The sequence below is a fragment of the Rousettus aegyptiacus genome, unplaced genomic scaffold (genome assembly GCF_014176215.1).
Source record: "Rousettus aegyptiacus isolate mRouAeg1 unplaced genomic scaffold, mRouAeg1.p scaffold_m13_p_1, whole genome shotgun sequence".
Taxonomy (NCBI): Eukaryota; Metazoa; Chordata; class Mammalia; order Chiroptera; family Pteropodidae; genus Rousettus; species Rousettus aegyptiacus.
Genome location: NW_023416284.1, coordinates 103046099 through 103059376, shown reverse-complemented (window position 1 = coordinate 103059376; position 13278 = coordinate 103046099). Strand labels below are relative to the sequence as shown.

Genomic DNA, 13278 nt, shown 5'->3' with positions numbered 1-13278 from the left:
GAAGAGGGAAGATAGCATAATATATTCCATATGGCTGTTTTGGAGGGCTCTGTGTGGTTTTTAGATCTTTAGTTTTGTCATCTAAAGAAAAACTAAGAAAAGGCTGAAACAGAGGTACACGAAGAGGCAATGTCTTTATAACAGCAAATCTGCTACTAGCTAAGGGAGAGAAAGATCAGGGTCTGGTTTATCTCTGGGTCTTTACTCCCCAAATTCCACAGAGTTGCATGACGAACACACAAAATTCTGAGAATGGAGTTAAGTGAATGAGAATAAAGGGTTGAGAATTTGTCTTTGGAACATAAGAAGAAAAGAGGATCAGGACAAAATGATTTAGGATCATAAGAATTTAGTAAGAAGGAATGAATAAAAGACTAAATATTTGTCTCCACTTATAAATCCTGGTCAACAGACTTAGTATAGTTTAGTCATACTTGAAGGAGTTAGCTATTTTTATATAGAGTTCTGTTTTTGTTTTATTTATGCCAAAATTTCCAATGAGCAAACCACATCCATGGCAGAGGCCCGTTTCTCAAGAGCTTAACCAAACCGTGACTGTTTTCCTTGTGTCAATGGACCTTCGGCATCATAGCTCAAGAGGAAATAACCTCGGTTAACAACCAAACACATGGCAATGATGGTGTGCTATACTCCCACTTGAAGACATCTTTGGTCTTTTCCTGTTATTCTAAAACTTTTTTCCCCCCTTAAATTCAGGTGGATAGCAGTGTGGGAAGCTGGAGTCCAGAAGAACCATAGTCACTTTGATTTCTAGCTGTGAAAGAACAGACCCAGTAGCCAGCCTCCCAGCATCATGATATCTATAGGGACAGAGGCTACAGAGATCATGGAAGCAGGAACTGGTGAGCATCCAGGCTGACAGCTGGATGCTGGCCTCTGGCATCCTCTGCAGTGGCCAACAGAAATGAATGGGATATGCTCTGAAGAACAATTACTTCTCATTTTTTTTTTGGAGGGGGGGCAGGTTTATTGTTAAGTAAATATGAGAGTTTTATAGAGTAAAATATCAAAAGTAGAAGAAAGGAGTAGAAAAGACATAGATGAGCTTTGGAATCAGACAGCCCTGAACTTAAACGTAGGCTTCACCACTTACCAGCAGACATGTATAACTTGTTACAAAGGAGACACAAAATTCTCACTGAACAAAATCCCTAAAAATTCACTCTTCTGTTAATTTTTAGAAACTTGTAGCTCTTCCTGTGTAACCAATCCATTGTAATATTTTCACCCTCTGAACCATTTTTTGCATTTACCATCTACACAAACCATTTGACTACTACTATGTATTAGTCAGGGTTCTCAAAGAGAAACAGAACCAATAGAATATATATAGAAAGATTTATTGTAAGGAATTGGCTCATGCAATTATGGAGGCTAAGAATTGCCACAATCTGCAGTCTGTAAGCTGAAGACTCGGGAAAGCCACTGTGGTGATTCAGTTTGAGTTTAAAGGCTTGAAAACCAGGAGAAACAACGTCAAGAGAAGACTGATGTCTCAGCTCAGTCAGGCGAGGAAAGCTAAATTCTTCCTTTCTCTTCCTTTTTGTGATATTCAGGCTCTTAACAGGTTAGGTGATGCCCACTCACAATGGGGAGAGCAAACCACTTTACTGAGTCTACTGACTCACATAGTAATTTAATCTGGAAACACCCTCACAGACATACTCAGAAATAATGTGTAGCTAAATTTGGACATTTCATGATTGAGTCAAGTTGAACATAAAACTAATCATCACATAGTAGATGATGATACATACTGTTGCATGTATAAAAATACTAATCATATTTAGTGTTTTTTCTTTTCCTGTGATTCAAAAATAAACTCCGTAAAGTCAGGAAGAGAGGACTATGTCTTACAACTCTTTATATCCTTTTCAGCAAAGAGAAGTCCTTTACCACTAAATATTACTGGCACCACCTGCCAATCATGGTGACTACCAAAAATGCCTCTACAGATTTCCAAAGGTCCCCATGTGGATGATATCATCTTTGATTGACAATGGCTAGTGTCTAATAGGTGGTAAATATATGTTCAGTAAACATAAGTTATTTGCTCAGTGTATATGATTGTTCCATTAGTGTTAATTTCAGTTAAAATTCATTGCATTTTCAACAACAACAAAATCTCAAGAAATTGGCTCAATTTGATATCTGTTCAATTCTTGTTAACCTACTAATCTTTGCATATGAAAGAGCTTTATGTTTGTGTTACAGGTTGCATTCCCTGAGATGCATATCTGAGGAAGATATTGTGCAGGAAGTGAATTAGGGAATACTTTGGGGGATCAACAACTCTGGAAGGGAAATGCAGGGAGTAGGTTTAAGTTGAGTGAGAAGTTGGGCTGTAACATAGTTTCAAGAGAGACCTGAGCCAGCCCTATCGGAGTCTCCGAAACTGAGATGGCCCTTCAGAGTTGTCCCCAGCTGAAGAGAGAGAGCCAGACTTTAATATTCTCTATCAGTTGGTCATTGGGTGTAAACTGTAGAAGTGAAGCATGACCTAGAATGAGGCAAGGAGGCGGCTCTCTTCAGCAGAAGACAGGTACCAAAGATTGCTGAGAGCTGAAGGCTCTTTTCAGGCAACACTTCCAGCAGCTGGTGGAATAAGTTTTTCAGTCCTGAAGGGGGATCTTGGTGGTGCATTTTCACAGCATGTACTTCTGTACATATCAGTTTACTTGAACACAGACACTTCTAATCACAGTTTTTTAAAGAAAAGTTAGAAGTTAATTACTCTTTCACATAAAATAAGTCTAGAAGGAGGTAGCTCTAATATCAGGGTTTGTTACTAAGAAAAAATGGGAGAATGGATATTGGAGGGAAACTATGTCTATGATGCTTTATTGCATCATTATCAACACTTTGTATATATATTTATAATGTTCATGCAATGTTAGTTTTAAGGACCTCTCAGAATTTCCCACACATGGAGTAAAACCCAGTGATTGACTAAGAAAAAAATTTTTAAAGTTGTTAGGAAATCAGGTTTTCTACCTCTGCTTAAATATATTATTTTCCATTTTACTATTTGCAAATAAACTTGATTGCAATTAATTCCTCAATTATATTTTTTCCTTGCTGGTTTCTAATCTCAGTAACCACATCTACTTTGCTCATGCCTGTATCTCCAACACCTAGTTCAAGGTCTGGGATATAACAGAAACTCAGGTAGTGTTATTCAGAAAAACTAATAAAGAGTAACATATGTTTATATCAGGCATTTTCTTCTGTTATTTAATAACACAAATAATTAACATTTATCAACTGTTTTGTATGAGTTGAGTGTTCCACGGCATCCTCTTCTTTAATCTTCACAATAATTCTATTGTTATTTTATATTGAGAAAAGGAAAGCTTAGAGAGATTAGTAATTTTCCCCTTACCACTCAGCTCTCTCTCTCTATATATATATTTTTGCTTTTTCTTGCTTTTTTGTACCATCTAGAACCTTCAGGACAATGTTGAATGAAAGTGGTGAGAGTGACCAGATTTACCTTAATCCTAATCTTAAATGGGAAGCATTCAGATTCTCACTATTATGTAAGACACTACCTGTAGGTTCCATTTCTACTTTGATGCCAGTTTTTGTCATGAATGAGTGTGAATTTCCCAAATGTTTAATTTACATATATTGGGATAAACATTTAGGTTTTTTTTCTTCTGGTTTGTTTGTTTGTTTTTTTAGTCTATTATTATAAATTACTTTCGCCGTTCAATGTTAAGCCAACTTTGTATTCCTGAGAGAAATCACATTTAATCATAGAATATTATCCTTTTTATTTTTATTTATTTATTTTTGGTATTACTGGATTTAATGTGCTAAAATTTAGTTAAGGACCTTTGCATTTGCTTATGAGAAAGAAGTTTTGGTCTGTAGTGTTTTTTTTTTTTTTCTTGTAATGTCTTTATCTTGTTTTGATATTAGATAATTTACTGGCCTCACAGAATGAGAATTTTTTCCTCTCTTGGAAGAGTTTGTGTAGAATTGATATAACTGTGCCCTTACATATTTGGTAGAATTCACAAGCAAAGCCATCTGGACCTGCAAATTTCTTTGTAGGAAAGTTTTTTTTTTGAGACATTTTCAAGAACAATTTTAGGTTTGTAGTACAACTGAAAAGAAAGTACAGAGATTCCCCACATTCTCCCTGCTCCCACACAAGCATAACCTTCCCATCATCGACATCCTCCACCAAGAATGATGCATTTGTTATAATCAATGAATCTTCATTGAGACATCGTAATCCCCAAAGTCCATGGTAAACCTTGGGTTTACTCCCGGTATTATACATTCTATGGGTTTGGACAAATGTATGGCACGTATCTATGATAGTCTCACACAGAGTATTTTCACTGCCTTAAAAATGCTCTGTGCTCTACCTATTCATCTGCCCTCTTCATAACTCCTGACAACCACTGACTGATCTTTTTACTGTTGCCCCAGTTTTGTCCTTTCTATGGTTGGAATCGTATATAGTATATAGCTTTTTCAGATTGGCTTATTTCACAGTAACATGCATTTATGATTCCTTCATATCTTTTCATAGCTTGATAGTTCAATTGTTTTTAGTGTTGAATAATATCTCATTGTCTGGATGTACCATAGTTTATTATTCTTTCACCTACTGAAGGACATTGTACCTGCTTCTAAGCTTTGACCATTATGACTAAAGCTGCTAAAAATATTCATGTACAGTTTGTCTTTTTGTGTGTGTATGTGAACATAGTTTTTAACCCATTTAGGTAAATTACCAGGAAGTGTGATTGCTAAAGAGTATCTTTAGTTTTGTAAGAAACCGCCAAACTGTCTTCCAAAGTGACTATGCCGTTTTGTATTTCCACAAGCAAAGAGTAAGAGTTCTTGTGCTCTACATCCTTGTCAGCATTTGGTGCTGTCAGTATTCTGGAATTTGGCCATTCTAGTATGCATGTAGTGGTATCTCATTGTTTTAATTTGCACTTCTCTGATGGCTTATGATGTGGGACACCTTCTCTTCTGCTTTTTTGTCATCTTTATATATACTTTTTTTGATAAAGAATGCAGGAAAGTTTCTAGTTGCAAACACATATCTTTAATATAAGGCTATTCAGGTCATCTATTTCTTCTTGAGTGAGTTTTAGTAGTTTGAAACTTCCAAGAAAATTGTCCATTTTTATCAAAGCTCTAAGCTTCATTGCCATGATTTACATATAACATCCTTTTATTATCCTTTTAAAATCTGTAGTTTCTGTCATAATATTCTCTCTCACTTTCTTGATATTAATAATTTACCTCTTCGCTTTTATTCCTGGCTAGGCTGGAAGTTTATTAATTTTGTTAAACTTTCCAAAGAGTGACTTTTTTGTCTCACTGATTTTCTCCATTGTTCTTCTGTTTTCTCTTTCATTGATTTTAGTCTTATTTTTTTTTAAATTTCCTTTTATTTTCCTTTTTTGAGGAACTGAAAAGAGAAAATTTAGAAAGGGTAAATAAGTGAGTAAATATAACTCTTTTTCCTCATTTTTAAATTTCTTTAAAGAGATCGTTAAAACAAAAAAATAACATATAGCTTATATCATAAGTAGAGGTAAATTGTATGTAACTATTATAAATAATTTATGTAGATAACATATGTACTATATGTTGTAATTTGTATAATAATGTATATTATAAGTACAGTGTATAATTTGTAACATGTAGAAGTCAATTATGTAATAATCTGTATTGGTGATATGCAAATGCCTGAAATTTGGGAAACAATGCAATAATCAAAGATAACTTAAAACATTTAATTAATTTTTTTATAGACAGGTAAACAGATATAATATTTATATATTCATATATGCAGTAGATTTTCTCTGCTAGCATATATTAACTGATGACATACAATAAAATTAGGTTGACTCAACTTAAAGATAATTGACTGAGTGAATGTCACCTATTTGCATTGTAGTCTCTGCAATCCTCATAATATTATCAATAAATTTCTTTGTACTTTGATCTGATCAGTCTCTAATTCCCCTCTCCCTTCTATTTCTTCATGCTATTTGAAACCTCACTTCTTATATCTTATAACCCCCTCAAATAGTTGTTGTTACTTTATTCTTTTATCTTAAACCTCTAAATCCAGAAAAAAGTTCTTATTTTTGTTATTCTTCTGTACTATTTTCAAGTTATTGTTGCACTAACTTCTATAACCTTTCTTCTCTTAAAATACAGGATGTCAGATCATCACTTTTCCAGCTTTGTCATTGTCATCCTCCAACTTCTAAATAATGCATCTATGTTCCTAGAGTTTAAATCCCATGTGTTTACACAGCCTTCTTCCTTAAAATTCTTTCTATGAACCCGAACTCTTCTATTTCTCATCCAACATGACTCCTATTCTCTCAATCCTTTAAAACCAGGCTTTTTTCAAGGTTCTTACCCAGCCCTTTGCTCTACTTCCTCTACCTTTTCTCCTATTGACCTCCACATTTTAAACAAATACCCCTTTCTCTGATCTGTGCTTCAGGAAGATCAATTTGGGAGAGTTTTCAAGAAGTACCAACGTCTATGACACCCATACACCGACTGGTATATAAAAACAAAGTAAGTTTCATAAAAAATGGATTAAAGATTTAAAATATGAAAACATGAAAAGACAGCTTTTTGTGCAATTTGAAGAAAATGAAATGTCCTAGTCAGCAGCACAGCAAGTATCACACAAAGGTGAAAATAGATTATTTTCAGAAAGCTACACAATACCAACCAAATTACACTCCTTTTATTCTTTATTGTATACATTTTTGAAGTAGAAACATGTCAAACTTTTTATTTTTGTATACAATTCAAACTGTAGTCTAACTTGTTTTTAAATGACAAAAGATTGTTTTAGCATATTTTAAAAACATGGATAAGAAATCCACTGTCAAACTTTGTTAAGATTTTTTCTAAACAATATGCACTTTTTTTATTTGGGCAAGTACCTTTTGGAGGTTTAAATTGATGGAGAAGTTTAGTAGTACTAATTTTGGATTAATTTCTTTCAATTTTATCTTGAAGCTGAGACTTCTACAAGCCAGAGAAGTTTGTGCTAATGGATTAAATGTGAAATATTTTTCCAAATGAGAGTCTTCAAGTTATTGGCATCATTGTTATCATCATCATCATCATCATCATCATTGTTATCACTGCCATTAAGTTGGCAGCTTCCTCCATGGTTCTGTCTTTAGTAAAGGGGACACCTCGACTTCAAAGGGTAAATAAAAGTCAAGGAAGCTTTGTCTTATGTTGTCCAGGTGATTCTGTAAAGGTGTCACAGTGGATTTGAGTTTTTATTCCACCCTCCCCCTCCCCAAACACTGTTTACCTGGTATGCTGTGTTCTTCATTATATATCTAGTAGTGTGAGGACAGCCCTCAATGGCAACCTTTTCAAACTACTCTGAAGAGATTCTCTTTTTTCCCTTTAGTGATTTATCTTAGTGATTTAACTAAGGCATGACCAGCAAAATCTTGGCAGCAACAAGGGGTCAGCTCAAGAACACTAATTCTACCATTTACTGATGGGTTAGTTTAAGGTAAGCTATTTCAAAACCTCAGTTAACTCATCTGTAGAGGAAGGATAATTACATTGATTTTTGTAGAAATTTTGAGAATTTGAGATTATGAATGTAAAGTCCCTAATGCATGGGAAGTATTTAGGATATAAAATATGATAGGAAATTCTTATTATGGCAGTAGGTAAACTGAGGACAAATTGTAAAATACACTAAGAACAGGCTGGACCACGTGAATTTGAATCCTGGGTCTCCCTCCTCCTATTGACTCAGGGCATGTTATTTAACCTTCCTGCTTCAGTTTTCATATCTTTAAAATAGAGGAAGCAGTATATCCACAGCTTTGGAAGGTGTGAAGATAAGCGTGAGTTCACATAGTTAAAGTTTGAGTAGCCAGAACTCTAGGATGTTAATTCTGGGAAATACTCTTTTCTCCCCTCTGTTTTTCTTTTCCTGGTTCCTGTCATATGTCTTCCAGGCCGCTCATTGAAATCTCCACTTGAGAAAGGCACTGATAAATTTGTTCACATGAAGGCGCTGAGGAAACTATGACACGTTAGAGACATAGGGAAAAGGCTGATGGTGTTAGAGCACAAGTGTGAGGAAGGAAGTGATGGGAAAGTAGGCTGGAAAGATCAGCAAGACCTAAAGAGAACAAAAAGCCTTCAATCAAAGTAATGAGTCTTAATGATAGCACTTCTAGATCACTGTGTTGATAAAGGAGACATAAAAGAAGGATGTGTGCCCTCGGTGAGCCTGCATTAAAGTTACAGAGCAGGGTTTCTGAAAATAGGCTGAGAGATAACAGGGCTAAGTGCCAAGAGTCTGACATCAACAGTAGCCGGCTTTCAGCAGAGAAGGCACTCAGGTGCTGCAGATGGAGCTGTATTCTGTAAATCAGAAGACCTTGGTTCTTTCACTGCTCAGCTATCAACCAGCTGTGTGAACGTTGCCATTCTGGGCTTCAGTTTCCTCATCTGTAAACTGAGGCGAAAAAACTTTTCAACCTTTCCCATTGCTACACATGTCTATAGGAGAAATTACTTATGACTAAAGTGATAAAGGAGGTCTTTGTAGAGAATGGAGTGTGAATTAGTGTCTAGTCTCAGGATCCAACTGTCTAAAGTTTTTTAGAATGTATCTTGAAAGAAGGGGTACCCATAGCATATTAGTTTCCTAGAGCTGCTATAACAAATTACCAAAAACTTTGTGTCTTAGAACAGAAATTTATTTTCTATGGTTCTGGAGACCAGAATTTCGAAATCAAGCTGTTGGCAAGACTGTGTTTCCTCTAAAAGCTATAAGATGGAATCCTCTTTCTCTTGGCCTTCCTTGACTTGTGGCAGTATAATTCTAATCTCTGCCTATTGTCATCTCTTCCTGTCTGTGTCTTCTCTTCTGTCTCTTATAAACACATTTGTTATTGAATTTAGGCCTCCACTTGGATAATTCAGAATGATGTCATCTCGAGATCTTTAACTTAATTATATCAGCAACGACTCTTTTTCCTAATAAACTCACATACACAAGTTTGAGAGGTTAGGGCATTGAACATCTTTTTTGGGGCCACCATTCAATCCATTACATATGATTAATGGTAAATGTCCCAGTTTTCTTATATAAATCAAATGTGTTTATGTTAAAAAAGAAAGAATTTTTATGTGAAATGCAATGCCCCAGGGGTGGGGGTTAGGAATTTGGGGAGTGAGCAAGGATTTAGAATGCTCATTGTGTAGGATGCTTTCCCATAGAGAAAATTTTACCCATGTTCTATAACAAATTTTCAAAGTCTTACCCAACTTGCATGTGTCCTCTACGACATTTACGTAGGTGAAAACCTGTTTATAATTATTTGGGTCGAGAACATATCTCTATTTTATAAACAACTAGGAGGTTATGTTATCTGTGAATTTCACTTCAGAGTAGGTAAAAGAACATTAAAAAATAAAAAAGGGAGTTGTTGGGTCTGATAGGGTAGAAACACACTTATATTAAAAAAAAAATCCCGTAACATGTTTTTCTCAAATCTTCTTTTGAGTGAATTTTCTATTTTATCATCATTTACTGAAGTAATTCTAATTTTTTACCTCTCTCTGAGTGACGTATCCAATGTAGCTCATGGTGGTGTCTTGAAGAGGAGTCTCAAGATCCTGGGATGGAAATCAGAATACTATGAACAGAAACCTCATTTCCGTAGTCTTCTTGATTGGCAGAGGATGTAGTGACCAGCCTCTCTAAAACTTGATCTTCTTATCTTTCAAATAGGAATGTCATACATAAAGTTATTCTTGTTTATAAAATAATCTAAATCCCCAAGTAAACATATTATGAGAATATACCTAAATACTAATTGGGTTCCGAGAAGGAAGAACCCTCTGAACAGCAGTAAAGCTCAGCAAGGTTGATGTCTGTCTCTGTTCCACTGCTTACTGAGTGCAGGTGTTTGGAGATAAGGAAGTGGGGGAGGATAATAATCCACACTTCAAAACCAGACTCTCCAGCGGTGCTCCTATAATTAACACCATTAATGATAGACTATGACCCATGTTTTAAACATCTGTTCTGTTTTCAGACTGAATGTCAAAACAGTATCTTTTGAAAGAAGTAAAAGAGGAATGCAAGAGAATCAGGTCTGAAAAATTCAATTTCTGGTGTATGGTGACCTTTAGATAGAATCTCTACCACAGCCTAAAAGGCTGCAAAATCTAGCCTCCTACCACACCCTCCCCATGCACTCCTTTCCATTATTATTGTCTCAGTCCTGGTTCTTGGAATGCCAAATATGCTTTATTGCCTGTGTCTCCCCTTGGAACTCTCTTCTCCCAGATATTCTCATTCTTCATACTTTGTACTTTATGTCCCCTTCTTTCCTAGCATCGTTATATAAAATAGAATCTCAAACCAGTCATACTCCTTTACACTACCTTACTTTACATCATAGCGCCTGACATCATATTACACATTTATTTGATAATTTGTTTATTGCCTCTGTCTCCCACTGGAACATGAGACCCATGAGGCAGGGACATTGCTTAATTCATTGTTCTATCCTCTTGTGCCTTGAATAGAAACTGGAATATAATGAGCTCCCAGCAAATTTTGTTGACTTTTGCATTTTATTATTATTATTATTAATATTATTATTATTTATGCCTATAGCACCTAGTCTTCCTAGGTGGCCTCCCATCCAAGTACTAACCAGGCCCAACTCTGCTTAGCTTCCAAAATCAGACATTGGGCTTGTTCAGGGTGGCATGGCCATAGACCATGGACCATGGCTCCTCTGGGGCATGAACCCAGGATCTTCTGCATGTAAAGCAGACATGCTAACTGCTACATTATGGAACCATGTCCTACCTTTTCTTAATTGTATATTTTTCATCAGATCTAGAGTTCCAGGTGGGCTCTTATTCATGGGTTTCTTCATGTGCTCTTCATGATTTAAATAATGCCCTTCTCTAGGGCCAAGAGCTTTACCTTCAATTTTTGTTTTACTTTCTGGATTTCCTTTTGATAATTAATAAGTATCTTTGATCAGCTTTTATTATTTTCATCCAAGCAATTTGTTAGTTATGACTTAAAGGATTTGTTGGAAGTTTGGCTATGTAGGTATGCTAGGCTTTGAAGACCTCCAAATATGGCTCGGCTAATTTATTATGTAAACTTTGCAACCATAAACCACTGAACATGGCCAGGATTAATAAAACATTGTAAGGATATTTACAGCAGATAATGGAAACATGGACTCTCTGAATTGCTTATTTTTTCTGTTATATTGGGGAAAAAAAAAGTGATTACCCATTACCAGTGTATAGACTATAAATCTACAATGGTAATGATCTTGTCTTTCTTGTTCTCCTCTGTCTATTTAGGATCTAAAACAGTGTCTGAATATAGTTGGAGTTCAATGTATGTTTTGAATGAATCACTGAATGAAAGAAGGAATACAGCCGTTGGCAAGGGGGCAGGAGGATACTCTGGAAATTAATACTGGTAATATTTCATGTATGTGCCTTTCTTTCACATTTTTGTTTAATCAGAGCATTCTTATCACAACATTCTTATAGTCAGTGATGTTTTAGCTTATATTTAGTAAAATTTAAGTAACAATATCAACTGTCAACAATATCAACTGTCAATTGTCAACTAGTTCTGAGAACAAAAACGATGAATTCTTTAAGTGTTGCTTTAAAAATTCTTTTCTCACAAAAATTTGTGTTAGAAAAATAAAGCATTCTTCACTTTGTGATCAACTTTTGCAGCATGATCACTGTAGTAAATGATTGGTGGGCCCCAAGACATAGGTCTGTTTCCTAATCCCTAGAACCTGTGATTATTATCTAAGATGGCAAAAGATGTGATTAAATTAAGGATCTTGAGAGGGGAGCTTATCTTGCATTATTCAAGTGAACCCTAAATACAATCGTATGTATTCTTATAAGAAAAATACACAGAGAGCAGAAGAGCAGGCAATGAGTGATGTGGTCACAAGTTGAGGAATGCCAACCGCTCCTGCAAGCTGGAAGAGGCAAAGAACTTCTCCTCTAAAGCCACTGGAGGCATGTGGCCCTGCTGATTTCTTGACTTCAGACTTATTGCCTGTAGAACTATGAGAAAAATAAATTTCTGTTTTAAACAACCTAGTTTGTGGTGATTTGTTACAGCAGCCACAGGAAACTAATATGCTCACTCATAGAGTCTCTTTTTAATATTGAGTTGCCATTGACTTTCCTAAGGGCCTTTCCTTATCCTTTGGTAGTCTAATCAATCTCTTTTGACATTCTGGTCTTGTCATTATTGTTTATCTTATTTTCTTCCATGGTAAACTGGTAGTGCCCAGACAGATCCTCATTCATCAGTGGCTTTTGTTTGTGATGTGAGCAGTTTTCTAGTAGTGAGGCAGGCTGATTAGGTGAGAATCAATTTTATATAAGGATCCTAATGATTGACACCCTAGCAAATAATGCCAAATTATGACCACTTTTGCTTCCCTGACCAACTCATTCAGAATAGAGGACTCGCCTGTACTCATTGTTAGGGAAATAAATTCAGAGAGATCAATGTGGGCTTGATAGAATAGTCAGAAAAGTCTACAAGGAAATACTTGGTCTGTGTCTTAAAAGATGGACCAGGATTGGATTAGGGAGAGAAGGCATTGAACAAGGTTATTCTAGACCTTGGGTGGTTTATGATCTGAGCCATTTTCAGTGCCTACTTTACTTGGTAGGGTGCCATAAAATGCCTCATTCAGTCAAGCTATGTCTAAGGTTGGGAGGCTCACTTCGGCTTTGGTTATGAAGATAAAGTAGAATTTAGAAGAAGCGGGTCTGGGTAGAGTTTCCATTTCATATTTTCACTGTATTTACTGGTCTGTTTCTGAGTGCCTGGAGAGTGGCAGATGGGTGCCACTTAATTACCTAACCAGATAGGAACTGAGAAGGACAAACATGGTTTTGATCTGCAGTCAGTCTAAGTGGCATGTTCTGTTCCCTCCACCTGCTGAGCTCAGCTGTGCCCTGCCACTCTGAACAGACCCTGGAGTCCTGACCCAATGCAATGAATTAATAGCACAGTTCTTTTATTTATTTTGAAGCTACATTCCTGGTACAGCCTGTCAAATAAGATGATATAATTTGAACCTGATTTTCCCACAGTTGGACACAGCGTTGGATGCAGACATCTAAAAATCTGGATCAAGTCCAGATCTACCGGATTTTCTAAATTTGTGACTCTTACTG

General features: G+C 35.9%; 1 pseudogene; it reads right to left on the bottom strand.

Annotated features, from left to right (window-relative positions):
• Positions 1–10690: 10690 nt before the first annotated feature.
• On the bottom strand, positions 10691–10806 carry LOC118605372 (annotated as a pseudogene).
• Positions 10807–13278: the final 2472 nt, after the last annotated feature.